Below are 21,844 nucleotides of genomic sequence, written 5' to 3' on the forward strand. Positions count from 1 at the left end.
ATATATTTTTTTGTGAGAGAAATATTTTCTCGTCGGCTGAGGAGAGCTCAGCTGTTCCCAGGCATCCATAAGGACCCACTAACCCTTATGAAATAATAAAAGTAGATTTGCCCCTTTCCTGGGAGTAAAACTCGGGTGTTTTTTGATTTTTATACACTCAGCCATATGGCTAGAGAGGGTATACATCATTTGATACGGCCAAAACGTGCCTAGTCGAAATAACGGTTTTAGACCCTAGGTCTCTTTAGACAAAATCCGTTTCAGGATTTTGGAGTCGATATAGCGATGTCCGTCTGTCTGGCTGGTGCGCACGGTAACTCTCGAAGGTAGTATCCGATTTGATCCAAGTTGGTACATCGTCATATTATTGTCAAGCTTAGATCGAGTTCGGAGATGGGCCTATCGGTCCACTCCTTCTGGTACATCCCACACAAATTTCAAAATTTTGAAAGAAAATAATTTATTGCACAGAAATTGAAAGGATAATCCGATTTTGCTCCAACTTTTGGAATCCTCATATTTTCATCAGTGCTAGGTCAAGTGCGAAAATGGACAATGTCGATCCACTCCATCAGATATCTCCCCCACATTGACCCTTTGAATAATTACAACCCTTATAAAATGGGAAGTAAGAGTCCAAATTTCAAAAATCCTAATAATTTTATTATCTCAAGGTCTGGGGTGAAAATGGAATATATCGGTCCACTCCTTCTGGTACCTCCCTCACAAAAGGTCGAAATTTGTAAAAAAATATTTTTTGCACAGAAACAGAAAGGAAATCCGATTTTGCCTAACTCTGCCAATCGTAATATTTGCATCAGTGCTAGGTCAGGTGTGAAAATTGACAATATCGATCCACTCCATAAATAACTCCCCCACAAAGGCTCAACATTGTGAATATTATAACTCTCATTAAATGTAATGTAATAGTCCGATTGTCTTCAAATCTCAAACACCCAATATTTTATAAACCCAGGATCTGGTGATAAGATGAAATATATCGGTCCACACCGTCTGGTACCTCACTCACAAAAGGGCCAAATTTTGAATATCCATTAAGCTCGTAAAACGCGAACTTAATATCCGATTCCATTTAGACTTGGCACATCTTAATATTTCTATCACACAGGATCTGGTAAAAAGCCCGTAGAGATCGGACCATTTCTTCTGGTACCTTCCCCATAAAGGGTCAAAGTTTTCAGTAACCAAAACATTCATAAAATCCGAAATGAGTATCAGATTCTCTTTATATTCACACATCCCATTATTTCCACTAACAAAGATTAGTTGTGAAGATGGGATATATCGGTCACTCTTTCTGATACCTCCAAGACAATGGCTGAAAATTCTAAATATTAATGAATCTCATATAAAAGGAAATTAACATCAGATTCCATTCAAGACTTGGTATATCTCAATTTTTCCATCAACACAAGATCTGTTATAAAGATGGTAGAGATCGTAACATTTATTTTGATACCTGCCCACAGGTTAAAGATTATGAGAAACAAAACGATCAAAGAAGCGAAGTAAGCATTCAACACTCTTCAAATTTCACACATACAAACACTTTTGCGAATACAATATCTGTTGTGCAGATGATATATATCTGTGAACCCCTGCTGTTACCTCACTCACAAAGGGTCACAATTTTCAATACTTTTATCTGCCATAACTTGCCAACCAACACGATGAAATGAAATTTATGATTTTCCATAAGTTGGATATAAATCTTTGATTTTCTTATTAAATGAAGCATGAAAATGGAATTCGGACGACTATACCCTAACATTCTCTAAAAACGATCACATATCTCGTCTAAAGTCAAGGAAGTTACCCATATAGTCCAAACCTGGCACGTCGCAACATTTATATCATTATACCCTACACCACAAGGTCAGGTATTATGTGTTTGGGCATTTGTTTGTAACATGGAGAAGGAATCGAGATAGACCCATAGTTACTTTTGAGGATCTGCATAGAATCACTTTCTGAGTTGATTTATGCATGTCAGTCCGTCCGTCTGTCCATGTATTCTTGTGAACAAAATGCAGGTCGCATTTATTACCCGATTTTCCAAACAACATTTGTTTGGGCCAAGGACGAACCCTATTGAAATTGGAGATAATCGTTCAAAATTTAGATATAGCTCCCATATATATTTTCGTCTCCGATTTCCTTTTTATTGTGCACGAAACGTGTAATATCAGCCCCAATAGTATGGAATTTTGCATATACAACCAAATTAGGCCTGAAAATAAGTATGCCAAATTTGATAGAAATCGGTTCAGATATAGCGATAGCTCCCATATATATTGTTCATCCGATTTCTTATTTTTGTCCTCCGCAGCCGTAATATGCACTCTGTACAACAATATTTGGGGAAATATATCAAAGTAGCTCAGAAATACCTTTGCTAAATTTTATTCGAGATCGGGTTCAGATTTGGATATAGCACCCATATTAACTTCGTACGATTTTCTTTTTATTGTGCCCCAAACGTCTCATATTTGCTCAAATGGGATGGAATTTGGCACATACGACCGAATTGAGTCTAGAAGGTAGTATGCCAAATTGGTGAAGATCGGTTCAGATATAGCTATAGCTTCCATATATATTGTTCATACCGATTTGTTATGTTTTTTACACAGCTGTAATATGCACTCCTTAAGTACGATATTTAGGGAAATATATGAAATACAGCTCAGAAATATCTTTGCCAAATTTAGTCGAGATCGCTTCAGTTTTGGATATAGCTCCTATATATATCTTTATCCGATTTCAAATTAATTGTGCACCAAATTGCAATACAAGTCCGAATTTAAAGATAGAAATGCTTCGCATATTTAGTCCATTGAACTTTAAATTATAATTATAATCATAGCGGGAATTCTCCTATAAAAACTTTTAATTGTTATGTTGAGCTCTACTAAATTAACAAAGCGGTGTAGGGTATCATATAGTCGGCACCGCCCGACTTTAAGACTTTCTTAACTGGTTTTTTATTGTATAATCTTTCTGGATTGATATCGAAGATATGGTAGAGTTCAGACCATTCCTTCTGGTACCTCCCCGACAAAGAGTAAAGTTTGAATAACCAAAACAATTATAAAACTCGAAATAATCATCCGGCTCTCTTCACATGATATAATTATGTACAATACTCGTTGTATCAGTGCAGATCAGTTGCAAAAATGGACAGCATCGGGTCACACCTTTTAGTACCTCAACGAGAGGGTTACAATTTTAATAACCATTACTCGTATAAAATATAAAAAAGAGTAACCTTGTATCTAAGCTTCATTTCATACTTCAACAAACTCTAGATATGATGTGAAGATGGAATGTAGCAGACCACTCCAGCTGTTAACACACTAATAGCTCATAATTGCAGCACCCCTCCTACATTTTATACTAAATTTATCAACATTAAGTACTTTTTGTACAAGTTATGGTTCTGAAAACACTCCCTTTTACTTCTATTTTATTCTACCCATGGTACAATGAATTCAAGTAGGGCAGAACTACCATATGATTTCAATTTTTTTATTTTTCTGGCTTAATTTGTCAACTTCATTTGTTTATGTGTGCGTATTCTTTTCAATAATTAAAACAAATGTTCAGAAAATATTCAAATTCGGGTGTTTTCAAAATGCTTATTGCAACGTATGTATCGACAAGTCTACAGTTTTTGTCGCGAAATAAACCATAAGAGATATATAGAACATGATTTTGAAAGAAATTTTGACCTTTCATTCAGTTTCGCGGCTTTAAACTATTTATTCAAAATCAATGCAACAAGTTTTTTGCTTTTTTTTTTTGTTTTGATAGTGATTCTGACATTACAACCCAAACAGGTAGACCTCTATACTTGCAATTTTTTCAAAGTTAGCCTACCTTGTATTCATTGTAACATGATTCTACCACTCAGTACTTTTCTTACGCATTATAGTATAAATTTCCAAATGTATCTCCTTATCTAAATGCCACCTGCGAACAGTGCTCTTAATATCAAAATGCACAATTCTAGTTCTCTTATGCAAAATTTAGTACCAATTTGTATTTTTCGCTCACTATATGGTACGATTTTTCAAATCCACCTCCACGTCCTGAACGTTACACACTCACAGTGATCCCTATAACAATACCCAGAATTGTCGGGTCTTTCCTGCATTACTTATCAAATATTTTATCCATTTGGTACTTGTCGCATACAGTGTGTTTCCTAATCTCACCTCCTTATTGCTACACCCTCGCATTTATTCCAAATCCTACACGCAATCGGCAACACTTATTCCAATTTTAGAATTTAGTACCGTTGAGTATAGTTTGAATTTACAAAAACCCAGCCTTATTTCACCGATGCACACCAACATTGAGCCACATAAAATTTCAAGATTCTAGCTTCAACCAGGTTCGTCAGGGCGTTGATGAATCAATCAGTTTGTCACCCTACTCTTTTATACATATATGTATATATACATATCGATTGTTTTTATACCCTCCCTAAATATTCGTCGTAGACCCCATAAAGAATATATATTCGCAATCAGCATAAAATTCTAATTCGATTTAACGATGTCCGTCTGTCCGACTACCTGTTGAAATCAAATTATTTGACGTAGAGCGAATTTAAAATTTAGCAGAACATTTTGTATTGTGTCTAGAATGGTTGGCACTGAAAATGAGAAATATCGGTCTACGTTTTGGTATAGTCCTCATATTACATTTCCTCCCGGTATTCGGTATTTTGATGATTTTTGCAACATTTTTTTTCACGGATTGTCTAAAAATTGGTATTTGTGGGTCATAATAGGTTCTAGCTCGTGTGGCGAAACATTGTATGTATAGATCAGTTTTTTGGTTTGGCCACCATATAACGGTACCTCCCGATATTCGGTATTTGATGATTTTTGCCACATTTTAATAATAGGTTCTGCCTCGTGTAGCGAAACATTGTATGTATTGGTCCACGTTTCGGTATAAGCCCCCATATAACGGAACCAGCCCGGATTTGTCTAAAATTGGTATTTGTGGGTCATAATGGGTTCTAGCCCGATGGCAAAACATTGAATATTTAGTTCCACGTTTTCCTATAGCGCACATATAACGATACCCACCGATATTCGGTATTTTGATAATCCTAGTCACATATACCCACAAAATTTTTTTCAAATTTGATATTTAGAAGATTTGATAGATAACAATCCTAGAAGTATAGAATTGTCTACAGGGGTTCCCATTTTGTTATGGGCTCATATAACGGCCTCACTCACTCTTGTTTTTTATAGGTTCGACTGCATTATATGAAGTTTAAAGTTCTTGAATTCAGATACTTTTATATAAAAATGTTTCCTTTACCCTGAGGTGGAGGGTATTAAAGGGTTTAAGGTTTTCATTTGTTCTTGTCGCACAGTGTAATTAAAGATATTTTGTAGCTCGAGGGATATCTTAAAAGTCTCTAAGTTACTGAATATATCAATGCTATCCATTTTTAATTCCTTTAAGACCGCTCGGCCATATGGAAGACAAACGGGCCACATTTCACGTTGATCAAACATGTATGTGTTTTATTTGTTCAAACACGAAGGGCCATGTAGATTTCCTAACATTGAGAATGGATAAAAAATGCATTAGTCACTAAAAACAAGTGGGCATGCAGCGCACAGGTGTCATCGACAATTACAAAATACGCACAATTGCATATTATCCACTATCCGGTCACCAAGTATGACCAACCACAGCTCTGTTACAGTAACAGTCACCAAATAAAACTCACTCAAGAGTAAATCAGCTGGGCATCTCTGATACAGCGCATGCTCCCATCAAACCGATTCTGTGGATGCTGTGTGCCCAGTTCATCCGTTTTTGCAGAAGTCATTGAACATGGCTGTGGACTGGTTGGATGCTGCATGTTACCCATCTGTTCATGACTGGCGAAACTGGGTGACTGTTTGTAGTTCAGTAGAATATTTTCAGTTCGTTTTAGAATTCAAGGATACACGTACGCACAACGCGCGTAGCCGGTCGTCGTTACCAAACCGAATTCTAGACTCTGTGTGGATAATTGAATTCTGTTCAGCTCAGCCATTTAAATTTATTGCCAGTGAAAGTCGGTTCGTTCGCATGCTATGGATTTAATGTCGATGGCGTTGGTGTTGTTGCCGACCAAACAACCAGCCAACAGCTCTCCTTGTGTGTAGTAACATACTTGTGTCAAGTTTGTCGTGAATGAAAACAAAAAGGAAACATTAAAACGTAACGCTCATCTTAATTTGAAATAGAAATTCAAGGATAACATCGAGTGGATCATTATCTGGTCTAGTTTATGGTAATTCATACTTAAATTGAGTGTGTCTTTTAAAAAATCTATGGAGATGCTGCCATTAAAAAGTCTCTTCAAGTGAAGGCAAATACCACTGTCTCTTCGCTCATTAATATCCTTAATTGAGATATCCTTTTTTTTTTGTTGGTGCCAGCGCATTCCAGATGCCAGAGGCTAAGTGTCAAATGAAAACAAATAGTGCAAAATGTAAAGGCAAATACAAAAAAAAAAAACAAATGCAATTGTTGTTGTTTTTGTTGTTGTTGTCACACAAAAAGAAAATAAAATAAGATTTAACAATGTGTTCTCCAATGAAAAAAATGAGGTTGAAATTTATGTGGCAAAATGGTGTCAATAGTCAAGTTGAGCAAACAAATAAAACGAAAGTGAAAACATGCAGCAGCAGCAGCAGCAGAAGATAATAACACAAATGGAGAATGGATGCAGTGCCACACCATCGAAATGAATGAATGCACAAAATGGGGAAAAGTGTGTCAATGAAAAAGGAAAAATATAAGAAAAAGAAAAAACACACACACACACACCAAAAAATATATAGAAACCCCATTTGAATGGAATTGAAATATGTGGCGAAATGTGAAAGTGAATTGATTTGTGTGTAACTTCGGTGATATGTCGCAGTTTGTAAAAATAATAAAAAAACGGCAAAAAAAAAAAAGGCAAATGGAATTACACGTTGGTACAATGGAATAACCACAAAAGGGATTGAGTTTAAGGGAAACAGAAAATATTTTTGAATTTTTTTTTAATAAGTGCAAAATGATCTTTAAGATAATAATGGCGATGGTATTTAATGTCACCATAAGGATTATGCATTAATCGGAAAAAAAGAAATTTGAATATAAACAATTTGTGCTTTTTTTAATAAAATTCAGGGTTATACAAATCCAATGGGACTATCAAGAGTATCAGATATCTGCTGAACATATATATGATCAATTGTTATCTTTGAATTTTGGTGGCCGGAGTTGTGTACCTTTTATCCATAGGGCTGAAAATGAACTTTGATAAAAAATTATATCTTTTATGCGTACAGAGGGTGTATCATTTAATATTGCCAAAAAGTGCCTCATAGAAATAACGGGCTTAGGTATTAAGTCTTTTCGAACAAATTTCATATCAGGACATTTGGAGTCGATCTTGCGAAGTCCGTCAGTCTGTCTCAGAACAAGAGAATATTTGCCTCATAGAAAGAGATAGGATCGAACGATTTTTATAACCTCCACCATACTATTGAGGGTATATAAACTATGTCATTCCGTTTGCCAGTAGGCAGGTTAAGTTCATAAATGGGCCATGTAGGTCCACGTTTCATATAGCCCCCATAAAACGGTATCTCCCGATATTCGTTATTTTGATGATTTCAGCGACACTATTTACCGGAATTATTTCAAAGTTTGTATTTGAAGTTCGTAAAGGATGCTACAGCCTAAATCAGAAAATTGTCTGTACATGTCAACGTCTTCGTATAGCCCCCATATAACCGTACCTCCGATATTCGGTATTATGATGATTTAAGTGAACTATTGGCCGGAATTGTTTAAATTTGGCATATGAAGTTCGTAATATTTACTACATTCTACGATAGAAAATTGTCTGTGCAGGTCCACGTTTTGGTATAGCCTCCATATAATGGTACCACCTATATTCGGTAGTTTGATGATTTTTGCTACATTATTCACCGATTTGAATACCCTCTACCTTGGTAAGGAGACTATATTAACTTTGTCATTTTGTTTGTAACAACCCTAAATATTTATAGTATAAAGTATAGATTCATAATCAGTACAAAATTCTAAGTCGAGTTAACGATGTCCGTCTGTTTCTCTGTCTATCCGTCTGTTGAAATCACGATACAGCCCACGTTATTTGACGTAGACCTTCAAAATTTGGCAGAAAAAATTGTATTGTATCTAGGATGGTTGGTATTGAAAATGAGATATATCGGTCCACGTTTTCGTATAGCCCACATATAACAGTAAATCGCGATATTCGGTATTTTGATTATTTTTGTATGGTATAATGGGTTCTAGCTCGTGTGGCGAAACATTGAAGGTATAGGTCCACGTTTGGTATAGACCCCATTTTTGCCACTTTTTTCACGGATTTGTCTAAAAATTGGTCTTTGTAGGTCGTGCTGGGTTCTAGCTTGGTATAGCCCCCATACAACGGTAGCTCCCGATATTCGGTATTTTAATTATTTTTGTCACATATTTTTTCGCGGATTTGTCTACAAATTGGAATTTTTTGGTCATGATATATTCTTGCTCTTGTGACGAAACATTGTATGTATAGATCCACGTTTTGGTATAACCCCCATATAACGGTACCTCTCGATATTCGATACTTTGATAAAAATTGGCATTTGTAGACCCCATACAACAGTACCTACCGATGTATGGTATTTGATGATTTTTGCCACACGGATTTGTCTGAAACATGGTCTTTGTAGGTCATAATGGGTTCTAGCCCGGTGTTAGAACATTGAATATTTAGTTTTACGTTTTTCTAAAGCGCACATATAACTATACCCACCGATATTCGGTATTTTGATATTCCTAGTCACAAATACGCACATAATTGTTTTCAAATTTGGTATTTGATAGATGACAATCCTTGAAATATACAATTTTCTATAGAGGTTCCCGTTTTGGTATGGCCCCATATAACGGCTTCGCTCACTTCATGGGTTTTTGATAAACTTAATTGCATTATGCCAATGTTCTTACTAGTATATTAAGTTTAAGGTGAAACAAGTTTGAATTCAGATATAAAAAAAAATATCTAGGTATTAAAAATTCAGCCCTGCCGACTTTATGTTTTTTTACTGGTTTTTTTTAAGTTTCGCAATATTATAATGGCTTTGTTTTTAAAATTTTAACAGAATTTTTAGCGGATTTTTTTTAAATTGCAAAACTCGTTCCAAATTGTGGAGGTTATTCAAAGTTCTTCCATCCGAACTTACAACTATTTTACTCGTTTCATTTTATTTTAATATGTAAAAGAAAATTCCCTTAGTCCATTTGAAGAATCTTTATAAAATCACATTTTGAGTACAATTATGCATGTCCATTCCAATGCGTAGGGGTCAATTTATAGGAATTTTAGTGCATACGACGGCGATATGTAATTCCCCCAAAGCCGTAGAATTCACTTCATAATAAAGTGTTCAGCAGAAAATAGTTGATACTGCCGAGAAATACACTTGACAAATTTCAAAAATTCACGAAATCGGTGCAGATTTCGCTATAGCTCCAATATATCATCGTCTGTTTTTAAAGCATTTTGTTCACAAACAGTATAATATCAGCCCAAATAAGATGCATCTTGGTAGACGCATCGGTAAATTTAGCTAGGAAAACAGTATTCTACTTTAGGTAGAAATCGGCCAATTCTGGTCTCCGAAACGCGAAATAACACGACCGGGGAAATGATTGATGCAACAATTGACACATGGCGCTGTCATTCATTTCATCAATTCTAAGAAGAAAATGGTTATCATTTCACGATACCGAGCACCATTGGCCGTTTGCTCTTGATCTGCCTCATTTTAATGACACATTGAGGATGAATTTGCATCTCGTAAATTACTCGAACATTCGCACCCTCACCCCAAATATGACAATTCTGCCAATTGACGAAGCCATCAAAATGGAAATGGGCCTCGTCACTGAAAATGATTTTATCGACAAAAACAACATTTCATGTTGTTTTCTCCAATGTTTCTTCCGATTTACAATTCATTTAGCAATGCTATTTGGTATGAGAAGCTTCGTGAAATATACATTTACTTCAGCCGAGTTTAATAGGAATCGACTAAGATATAGCCTTTATTAAAATCACCCTAAACGGTAGCACTAAATTAACGACCTCATGATGTCGAGATTGCCAAACATTACCATAACACCATAAATATATGTTGGGAGCCCAGAGCGATTGTTATAATCGATAACACTATGTAAATCTGTCGATCCACCTGTACCTCTAGATCATGATAGAGGGGGTAAATATGTCTATCACATGATTCATTAAAGATGAATAATGTTTGATACTTAAAAACTTAGCATCTTGAGATCACGACAGAAGGTAGAATATTTAAGTTAGATATTTATTACTTACGATGATTAATATTAAAGGAGGTATATCAGTCCCCGTTCAGGTTTATCCCTCATATAGCACTCGCTTCTCCCCTCTGACACTCAAAATTTTGCATGTTTTTGCTACTTATTCAACGGTATATCCAGAAATTCCTCACGCGACCAGTTCGAATTTTGATGCATTGTTTTTCATTTTCCAATCAAATTAGTATTTTAGCGTTTCAGCTTCTCAGAGGATATAAATCCACTATTTGATGTGATATTGATCAAATTCCGTAAATCTTGAGGGCCGGCACTTCCCCGATTCTCAATTACCCAATATGCGACCAAATGAGCTGAAATTTATAAATTTTTATTCTTATTGTATGAAATTTTGCATAAAAATTAAGAAGGCCTACGTTTTGATATTAGCTCCACAAAGATGTGTTGGTCGATTTAGGTTCGAAGCCGCAGCTACCATTTTATTGTGCACCAATTAGATTTTCTTCGCTTTCAAAACCAAAACAAAAAATATTACAAAATTTTAAATTTTTAACAGAAAGTCAAATTGGAAAAATCTCGTATGACAAAAAATATGACAAATGTAATGTAAAAAAATTTAATTATTCACATTTTTATTGACATATTTTTATGGATATTTTTAGAGTTTATCCTTTTCTGCCAAGAGACCCTTCCGAATTGGTGTGAATTGCTTAAATCCTTCCAGCCGTTTTATATACACCGATTTTTGGGAAAAGTGATTGCGATATAGTTTTATACAAAAGATATAGTTTTATACTTAATATTTACGGTATAAAATTAACATCAATTTTATGTTTGTAAAAAATTCTTTTTTGTTTTCGAAAAATTTAATACTTTTTTGGTAAATCAAAATTCCCAAAGAAAATATTTTTCAGTCCTTCAAATAGAGTCCTTGAGCAGTCAAAGGTGATCGTTACCGGGCCATGTTGAACGAGTTTACAAAAGATTAAGAGTAGGACATTAACACATTTGGTTTCAACAGGACGACACAACACGTCACACAATCAAAAAACAAAACAAAAAATACGTACAAAGAGAACCCAATATTTTGGGATATATTTCGTTACATTTAATATGAAGCATTAAGAATTAATAGAGTGTTTTGCAGTTTTTTGTTCGATCCCAACGCCACTCTTACCCGCTCCTGCTGACCGAGGGGGCACTTCCCCAAAAAGTAGGGAGCGCGTACACTCCATAGTTCGTACCATGGAAGGTATGTATTGAAGGGATATACAAGCTACAGTAAAATAGCAGCTGGTAATAGGAATAAAGGATTTGAAATACCAGCACACAAATATAAGGCAAATCTAGCAGCTCCTTTTATTACTTCAATAATTATTGGTTTAAAAATTTGGTCAATTGTGCCGATACACTTTTGGTAAAGTCCTTACATAAAGGTAAACCCTGCTTTTAAGATCTATAGTGAAATGTTGTGTAGAATATTTCTTCTTTGTCAGCTTCAGACATCAGCTCAAAAAAAGGCCGCGGAAAAATATTATATAAAAATTTTGGAAATATATTTTTTTGTTGGAAATATTTTTATACCCTCCACCATAGTATGGAGGGTATATTAAATTTATTATTATTGTTATTATGTTATGTTATTACGTTAGTAACACCTCGAAATATACATTATAGACCCCACAAAGTATATATATATTCTTAATCAGCATAAAATTCTATGTCGATTTAGCGATGTCCGTCCGTCTGTGGAAATCATTCTAGTTTCCGAACGAAGTAGCTTAATAAAATTTTACTCAAATGTAAATTATGTCTGCAGGACTTTTGGTATTGGAAATGGGTTATGTAGGTCCACGTTTTGGTATAGCCTCCATGTTATGGTAAATCCCTTTTTTCGGTAATTTTGTGATTTATGCGACATTTATCACCGGATATGTTTCAAATTTGGTATTTGAAGTTCAAAATGGATACTACAGTCTAAGACAGAAAAATGTCTGTGCTGGTCCACGTCTTCGTGTAGCCCCCATATGACGGTACCTCCCGATATTCGGTACTTTGACGACTTTAGGTACAATATTCACCGAAATTGTTTGAAGTTACGTATTTGAAGTTCCAAATAGGTACTACACCCTAAGACAAAAATTGCCTTTGCAAATCCAGGATTTCGTATAGACCCCATATAACGGTTGATGATTTTAGATAATTTATTCACAGGATTTTTTTACAAGAAGAATTTTTAACGGTTATTATTTTTTTTTTTTTGAAAGTTTCCAAAATCATTCTAAATGGTATTCAATTTAATTTTGTTGGCCTATTAGTTTTTGTAGAGAAAAATTTGATTTTTTTTAAATTTACTAATAAAAAAAAAATTATTATTATTATTTATTTTCTTTTTGAGAAAAATTTTTTTTCCGTATTCGCCGCATTTTTTATTACTTCTGGGAGTTAATAAATGCAAACTAGGCTGTGAAAACTCCAAATGAATTTGATAGCACTAGTCCTTATATAAAGACAATGCTGGATTTTTGTTATTTTCCAGGGTCTTGGCCATATTTGCCAATCGATTAGGCCCTTGCGAAAGTTTTGAAGTGGTCATCGCAGCATACATCAATTAAAGTTCATATTTCGAGGTAACTCCTTACTTTTAAGATCTGTAGTGAAATTTTGTTTAGAATGTTTATTCTTTCTTTTACACTTTTTGTCATAAACGATATTTTATGGAACTTTAAGGCATCAAATTGAAAAAAGGCCGTGGAAAAATTAGATCACAAAACGAATTAATACCCTCTGCCGATTTTCCATATATATCCCATAAACCGATGTATTCCACATTTGTATTAGATCTACAATTGATAGAAATTTTAAGAAGTATCTGACTAGTTTCGCATTTTATAAGGGTTAGACGTTTCTAAATGACACTTAGATGTAGACGTTTCTAAATGACACTTAGATCTACCATTCAGACCATATTCAGGAAGACACCACTAGATTGACTCCAAACGAATTTGGTCCTTTGAGACCTAGTGCCTAAAACCGTTATTTTGATAAGTCTTGTTGTGTCCGTATCAAATGGTATGGATGAGATAAAACAACTGCAACAAAGTCAAACATCAAAAAATTTTTTTTTCAATTTTACTGAACGAATAAGTTTAGATTTGTTCGAATTGGGCACCTTGGAAACGAATTAAGGTGATCGACACATTGGTATTTTTTGAGCCAAATTTGCTTTCCGAAATACTTCAGACACAATAGTCCAACGGATTGGTATCCGGAGATTTTGGTGGCCATTGTGCGCTGGAAATGAAGCGAGGAACTTAATTTTGTAACCATTCTTGGGTGGCGTGTGCTGAGTGCGATGGTGCTAAGTCCTGTTGGATTGTCCAAGGTCTGCGGCCAAAATGTTTGCATTTATTTTCGCGATAATATTCGGCATTTATTCTGATTTGTTCGAGCGGAAAGCGGCTGTTATGGCGGCCCACACCATCACCATGGCCGGCGCTTGAGTTCTACTGGCAAACCGAAGGTGCATATTTCCAGCTGACCTCTTTGGCAAGTATTTTGTTTTTTTACAAACTGCTGGACAATAAATGTTTTCTCATCGGAGAAAACCAAATTCGGCAGTTCACCACTTACGGCCGAGCGAAGCAACTCTTTAGCTCTTTGAGTCTATTTTCTTTCTGTGCCTGTGTAAGTTCTTGCACTTTTTGGAATTTCAATGGCTTCACCCCGAGCTCATTTTTCAATATTTGCCGATTGGAATATTGCGTTATGTTCAGCTTACGAACCATTTTTCTTTCTTATATTCAGGTCCACGTCTTCGTGTAGCCCATATATAACGGTACCCTCGATTTTAGTGATATTATTTAGCGGAATTATTTCAAATTTTGTATTTGAAGTTCTTAATGTGTGCTACAGGCTATGACAAAAAAATTTGTATGCAGGCCCACGTCTTCGTATAGGCTCCCTATGATGGTACCTCCCAATACTCATTGATTTTAGTGGCATTATTCAGCGGAATTGTTTCAAATTTGGTATTTGAATTCGTAATGGGTACTACAGCCTATGACAAAGCGGAAGCAGGTCAATGGAGACTATACGACTCCATATAACAGTTTGCTGCTTTTTACTTGTTTTTTTTACCAACTGCACAAAATCTGAAACCATCTATACTAAATTTGTATTGTGTATTTGGTTTCATTGAAATAATCGTCCATGGTAATAATAATAATCTACCATGTAATCGTCTATTTTCATACAATTCTTTATTCGTAGTTTGTAAACAAAAAATTGAAGAAAATTTATTTAAAAAACAATGTCAAGAAACCCGCACAACATAAAGTAAAACGAAGTGACACTTTAAACAATCCCCCTATCGAGTTGATAGCGAAAGTATTTTGAAAAGAAAATCTCAAACGAAATAAAGAATAATACACAAAAGGATGCAATGACATGAAAATATTTAACCTTTTGAATAAATATGGACAAGCTATGGTCCTTTTGAATAAACAACCGGATATATCCAGCTGGCGCCCAAATGAAAACCATCTTCTGTCTATATCTGAATAATGCAAAGAGCATAAAGTAAAGAAATAAACAAGTCCACAACCAAAAAAATATAAGAAAAACTAACAGAAAAAATAAATAAATAAAACAACAACAAGAAGACCAACTGCAATGCTTTACGCTTTGGGGGCAAATGCGGACATTGTGTTTCATTGAATTCCTAAACCGAGTGTTTTAAAACGAAATTCAAACAAACAAACAGGCCAACAGACCAGCAAACAGTACTGCCGTCCAGCATCATCAACATCATCAGTGTCAGCGTCATCAGTCAAAGATCTACAGCCATCTCTTTATGAATAGCAAATGGATTTGGGTACTGCACAAAGGTAGGTACGCCATGTCTCTGGAACAAATCCGCCGACAACATCAACAAACCCGTATTTTGAATGTTGCACCATTATTTTTATGTGTATTTTTAGCTTGTTTCGTTTTGCTTTTGTGTTCTACTCGGTGAATTTATTATCGCCTTTTATTTTATTAATATTGTACAAATTAAAGGATTTCAGTGTGTCCTTTGATGTGCCAGCTAGTTCTTTATTCTCTCTGTCACACGTTCGTTCACATTCCGCAAATGCGTAAGCAGGTTTTTCTGTTGGGTCATTCGCTGTCGCTATCGCTGTTGTTGCTGTAAAAACCAAAGTCCTTTGATGTCAAAAAACATAATTTTGTACATAATTTTATTAATTTAGTTCGCATTTGCTCTACACTCAGTCCCTATCCGTAGTTTTGTGTTTTTTTGGATTGTATTTCACCAGAGATTAGAACGGTCGCTGAACTGTGAAATGGAATTATTTGACCCTTTCATTACCCAGGGGAATGGAGAATTGTGTGAATAAAATCAAAGCGTAATGTTTGGGAAAAAACGATGGGATTTCAAAGAATTTGGCTTATCTAAGCATAAAAAAGCGTTTGATTCCATTAAAAAATAATATTCTCCAGTTTTATTTCAATTTATATGGAAATTAAAAAAGGACACATGTTACCAGCAGGTTATTCGCAATAATTAACTGATGACACTGCTCTTTTTTATTTTCTTAAATAAATTGAAAACGGAGGATTAAAATTCATGTTGGAGGCAACATATGTTGCTGCATACAATTAGTATACAAAAATACTAAATTACCCTTAATTAAATGTGTATAAAACACATGAATACGTTTAAACAACAATGTAAACGAGACGAAAGGGGGAGAACTCGAATTTTGGAAAGTTGCTAAAGGACTCCGTGTTGGTGGGTGGGACATTGGATTGGATCTTTGAAGTTTTAAACCACAAGCATTGAACAACAAGGAACACTCAGTTATAAGTTTATACAGCCGTGTTTGTCAAAAGGTAAAAAGCAAGGCTAGTTTCGAACAGGCTGAACTGTTTATAGAGCGGAAACCACCAAAGGTCAAATTAAAGCTAATAGGATGGGAATTGGGAAAATTGATATTTTAAAAATTCAAAATCCCGAAAATCAGGTGTTATAGCGATATACAGGGTAAGATAAACAACTGTAACAAAGTCAAAAGCCATAATTTTAAATGAAAGCAAAAAATTTCGGAAATAGCATCAAATTTAGAATAAGTTGAGATTTGTTCGAATAGGTCAACTTTGGCACGAATTATGGCCTTCAAACGTCCAATGAAATTGTCACACGCTGCCTGAATGTTGCTCTGCGGTATTTTGGCCCATTCCCGGCGAAGCGCTTGCTTGAGGTGATCGACACTTTGGTAATTTTTAGTACTGAACTTGCTTTCCAAAATAATCCAGACACAATAGTCCAGTTCTGGTGGCCAACCGAAGGTGCACATTTTCAGCTGACCTCTTTGGCAAGTAAACACGATCATTTTGTTTGTTTACAAACTGCTGGACAACGGAGAAAACAAAATTCGGCAGTTCACCACTTTCGGCCGAGCGAAGCAACTCTTTAGCTCTTTTGAATCTATTGTCTTTCTGTTGCGATGTAAGTTCTTGGACTTTTTGGAATTTCAATGGCCTTACCCTGAGCTCATTTTTCAATATTTCCCGAATGGAATATAGCGATGTGTTCAGCTCACGAGCCATTTTTCGGCCACTGCGACACGGGTTTCGATCAATTCGCTTCATTACTTTTCGAACCATTTCTGCGAATGTTGCTGTTTTCTTCTGTCTACTTCCCTGACATCGGGCTACGCTACCAGTAGCTATTTTGGTTTTCCAGCCAAATATAAACAAATCACACTATCACCCTTGGATTCCATCACGAATAACTTTTTTCTGGAATATTCTCACCAAAATTAATAATTTCTTACGAGTGGCTTACAAATGACAGCAGTCTGAAATTAGTTGCAATTTTTTCATCTCACCCTGTAGAGTCTGGGGACCTAAACATAAACCTATATGTTCCAATTCCATTTTCCAATTCCATTTCCAAACATCCTAGTGTCGCGTTAAAATGAAAAAAAAATGTATGCAAATATGTAAGTTAGGGAAAGTGTACCAGTAGTCGGCACTTTTAGGATTTTCGATTTTTCAATCTTTTAATATTCTGAGTGAAATCTTTTAATTGCAGAAAAATAAAGTTGTTCAGTTTTCAAATTTTGTTTAGTTTTCGAAGTAATAAACAAAAATTGAATTAGCCTTTTTAATTGGCAAAAATTTACAATTTTACTAAAATATTAGTTTTTTCCAGTAGTCGGCACCATTTTCCAATGCTCGGCATGTCTATTTACCAGTAGTCGGAATATGGTATCTCAGTAAAAAAATATTATTTTGTATATTTTTTGATTTCAAATAGTATAAAACAATGCTGCCCAAGTTCGGCATGTCCCAATAGTCGGCACTTTTATTTTTAAGCCCAAATAAATGAAACTTTTACAACTAAATGTATTTTGTTTACTTCAAATATATTGCCAGCTATCTTTGTGTACAATTTCGCTAAGAAAAGATGATTTATTCTAATAAAAATTAAATTTTTGTCTGTGAAGGTCCTCAATAATCCATATTCTTAAGAAAAGTACAATAAAGACGTCAAATCAGTTTAACTAAACAAAAATATTATATTTTAATAATGAATTAATTTATTATTATTATTAATTATTCTTACAAAAAAATGGGTTTGCCGACAGTTGGAACATGCCATACCGCCAATTGGAAAGTGGTGCCGACTACTGGCAAAAAAACATTTTTTTAATAAAACTACAAATTTATGAAATTTAATAAAAAGTTATTAAAACTTTATTTATTATTACAAAAACTATACAAAATTTCGAATCTGAATAAATTAACTTTGTAATAATTGAAAAGTTCCACTCAGAATGGTGAGCGATTAAAAACGCGAAAATCCTAAAAGTGCCAACTACTGGTACACTTACCCTATTACTAATTCACAGTTTAATCCAGAATTTTAAAATTATTTTGTTTTTAAATAGTGTTTTATCTAATTATCATTCTAAACCAAATATAGGTAGAAAATCAGAAATAGTATGGTTACATTCATATGGATTTTCAATTAAAATAAAAATAAGATTAAAAAAAGTACCTTTCTTATATTTGGAATTTGTGAATTGATATTTTTCCTTTAGATAGCAAACATTTTTCTAAAAAAGGCCACCGCTATCTAAACGTCAAATAGTTGATTCAAAAACCTACTTAACTTAGAAAAGTTGGTCAAATAACACAAATAAAAGCAACTGCCGACTCAAAACTATTTTTTTATTTGAGTAGTTTTTGCATTATTTTTTAATACTTTTCTCAAGTTTTGGTGAAATTGGTCAAAAATGATAATTTTCTAGTATTCGCACCTCCTGCTCACTACTGGCAAATCTCTTTTTTTCGGTTCCTAATGTCGTCATTAAACAATATAACGGAAAAATGCTTGATTTGTATGTTTTTAAGTTATAAAATGATCTTTAGACTGCTATTGACTATTATAAAATATTTCTGATTCCAAAATTATTAAATTTAATTTACTTAACTCGATTATTAAGTTGACGTCACCACTATTTTTTTCTTTACAAACAAGCACTATAGCACGCGTTGGAAGACACTCACTGACGAAAACCGTTATTCTCTCGTAATAAATGATCGGAGATCAATGTTTTTTTTTTTTTACAGAAAGAGAGCAGAGAACACTGTTGACGTTTTTTTGCAATTATTTCATTATTTTGTCAATTCTATTCTTAGGTATTTAAGATTAAATTTCAAAACTGCCGACTACTGGGACATGCCGAACTTAGGCGCACTTACCCTATACTATAGTGGAAAAACAACAATTAGGTGGAATTTATTTCGGTCCATTTTGGTATCCTCCTCTTTTTATGGAGATTAATTTAAATTTGTTGTTTCGTTTGTAACTCCATATTAGACCCTTATAGGTATATTCTGTAACGTCACGATTTTCGCCATTGCTGGGTGTGCTCACGGTGTACAAGGTGCGTCACAGTGGTTTATGTCAGTAGCTTGAGTAAGGAGAGTAACTTGGTGCATTGTTTTATTATTATTAAAATATACATTCCACTATGGAATGGTCCTGGGTAGCGATGTGGAAGCGGCACATAATCAGGACCTGTGGCTTCCCTTGTTTTGGGCAACTTCCTCGTTTAAATAGGGAGATCCTAGATCGGACTCCAAAACCATGGGTTTGTCTTGGCTTTCCAGAACGGCATTCTAATATTTACACTATTTCCATTTCCGAAGTACCCTGGAAGACTTCTATGGATGAAAGTCATGTTGCTGGGAGGCGTACGGGAAACTCACTCTAGTTGGTCAGTTGTTCAATCCCCTTCACCTGTCTAAGCTCTTGTGAATATGGTGCCCTTATAGGGTCTCGTACCACAGCTTTACTCCCTCATGCACTTGATTGTAGAACCGGTTTTCATTTGCCTACATATTGTTTGTACTTGTTTTTCTCCTAGACGGATGTAGACAATTTTATAAAGTTTGTAACACTTCGAAACATACATTTTAGACCCCATAAAGTATATATATTTTTGAACAGCATAAAATGTCGATTTAGCAATGTCCGTCCTTCTGTCCTCCTATCCGTCTGTCCATCTGTGGAAATCACTTCCGAACGAAATGAAGTAGGTTGATAAAAATTTACTCAAATGTGTATTATGTCTGCAGGACTTTTGGTATTGAAAATGGGCCATGCAGGTCCACGTCTTCGTATAGCCCCCATCTAACGGTACCTCCCGATATTCGGTATTTTGATGATTTTAGCGACATTATTTACCGGAATTTTTTAAAATTTAAAGTTCGTAATAGATACTACAGCGCAAGACAGAAAATTGGTCATGTAGGTCCACGTCTTTTTCAAGTTTAGCATTTGAATATTGTAATAGCTTATGACAAAAGTTGCCTATGCAATTCTTCCTCGTCGTATGGACCCTAAATATACGGCTACATTAGGCATTTTTAAGATTTTAACAAAATTTTTAACGGATTTTTTTTGTTTTTTTTTTTTTTTTTTTGAAAATTGCCAAATGTATACCTAATGGTGGAGGGTATTCAAAGATCGGCCCGGCCGAACTCACAGTTTTTTTACTTGTTGATATTGATAAGTTGTTGTGGCACCGATCCTCTTCAACAGCAATATAACCCTAGTAAGGTATAAACACCAAAATTATATATGTCTTAACTAAAAATCCATAATCCTCCTCTTGGACGATTTTAGACACATTATTTAACGGTGTTTATCGGAGTTCGTAACAGGTTCCATCTTCGGTTGCAAAATACTTGTCTATCCAGATCCACGTTTTCGAATAGCAGCCATATAACAGAACGGTCAACAAAATTTGGTGAATGGATGATATCAGGCACATTTGTCAACGGTATTGTTCATGGCAATAGGTCCCATAGTCTCTGGTAAATTTTTCGTATATCCCACGTTGTTATATATTGATATACATTCCAAAGACCTTCGCTAGATGATGTCAGATATTGCCCAAAAATACTTTTGGCAAATTTTGTAGAGATCTGTTCAGATTTGGATATAGCTCCTACATAAATCTGTAGTTAAATAGAAAAACGAAAAAAATAAATAAAGTTCTAAAAAATGCATGAAATACTTATTTGTATTAATAGTACGGCCCATATAATCAAATGTTGGAAGAAATTTTTCGAAATGGTTCTACTAGTTCCAACATTAAAAGCTTCAATTTTCAAGTAAATAATTATATAGTAAAATATTTTTAAAAAATCGGTAATGCATTAAAATTGAAGGTCAAAACCAAAGACCAAATTGCTAAAGAATCCTACCACAACACAACTCATTAAATTTATCGCCTTAAATTTGCACCAAGTCGACACACTCTGAGTGATTTCGAGAAACGAAAAAGCTGTCTACTCGTCAAAAGGACTTTGTCATTTATTTCTCCAACATTGAATAGATAAATAATCAAATAGATTAGGAATGTTGAAATGATGAAACATTAATTTATCTTCGCACAAAGTGTGAGTTGTTGTTGTCTTCACATTAAGGCTCCATCAAAAGTGACATATCAAAGACACATCACACACACATACGACGGTTTTACTTTCATACACTAATACAAGATCAAGCGCAACAAAGTGCCGAAAACTTCAAACACTTTATTGAATATTCTATCTACGAATTTTATGGGGAAATGTCGGTATAATTGGATGAAAATTTATTTTTTTTTTTTTTTTGATAGATTTGATGCATTTCAATGTATTTACATGTTTATCGGAAATTTACATTCTAAGATGGCAAAAACGAGAAAGTCTTGCGAGCTCGTAAACAACTTTAAACCCAATTTTGACGATTTTCCGTTTTCTGCAAGAATTTCTCCTAATATCAATTTCAGTATAACATTTTTCTTGAGAATGTGAAAACTTAGGACGAAAACTAAAAGTTGCTGGTTTTAGT

General features: G+C 34.6%; 1 long non-coding RNA gene across 1 annotated transcript; it reads right to left on the bottom strand.

The window, feature by feature from the left end:
* Positions 1-7,184: 7,184 nt before the first annotated feature.
* On the bottom strand, positions 7,185-10,978 carry LOC131804420 (uncharacterized). The gene is made up of 3 exons (XR_009343125.1): positions 10,842-10,978; positions 10,466-10,778; positions 7,185-7,337 (listed from the first exon to the last, which is right to left on the bottom strand). It is a non-coding gene; the product is annotated as an uncharacterized LOC131804420 (long non-coding RNA).
* Positions 10,979-21,844: the final 10,866 nt, after the last annotated feature.

The sequence above is a fragment of the Musca domestica genome, unplaced genomic scaffold, assembly GCF_030504385.1.
Source record: "Musca domestica strain aabys unplaced genomic scaffold, Musca_domestica.polishedcontigs.V.1.1 43, whole genome shotgun sequence".
NCBI lineage: Eukaryota > Metazoa > Arthropoda > Insecta > Diptera > Muscidae > Musca > Musca domestica.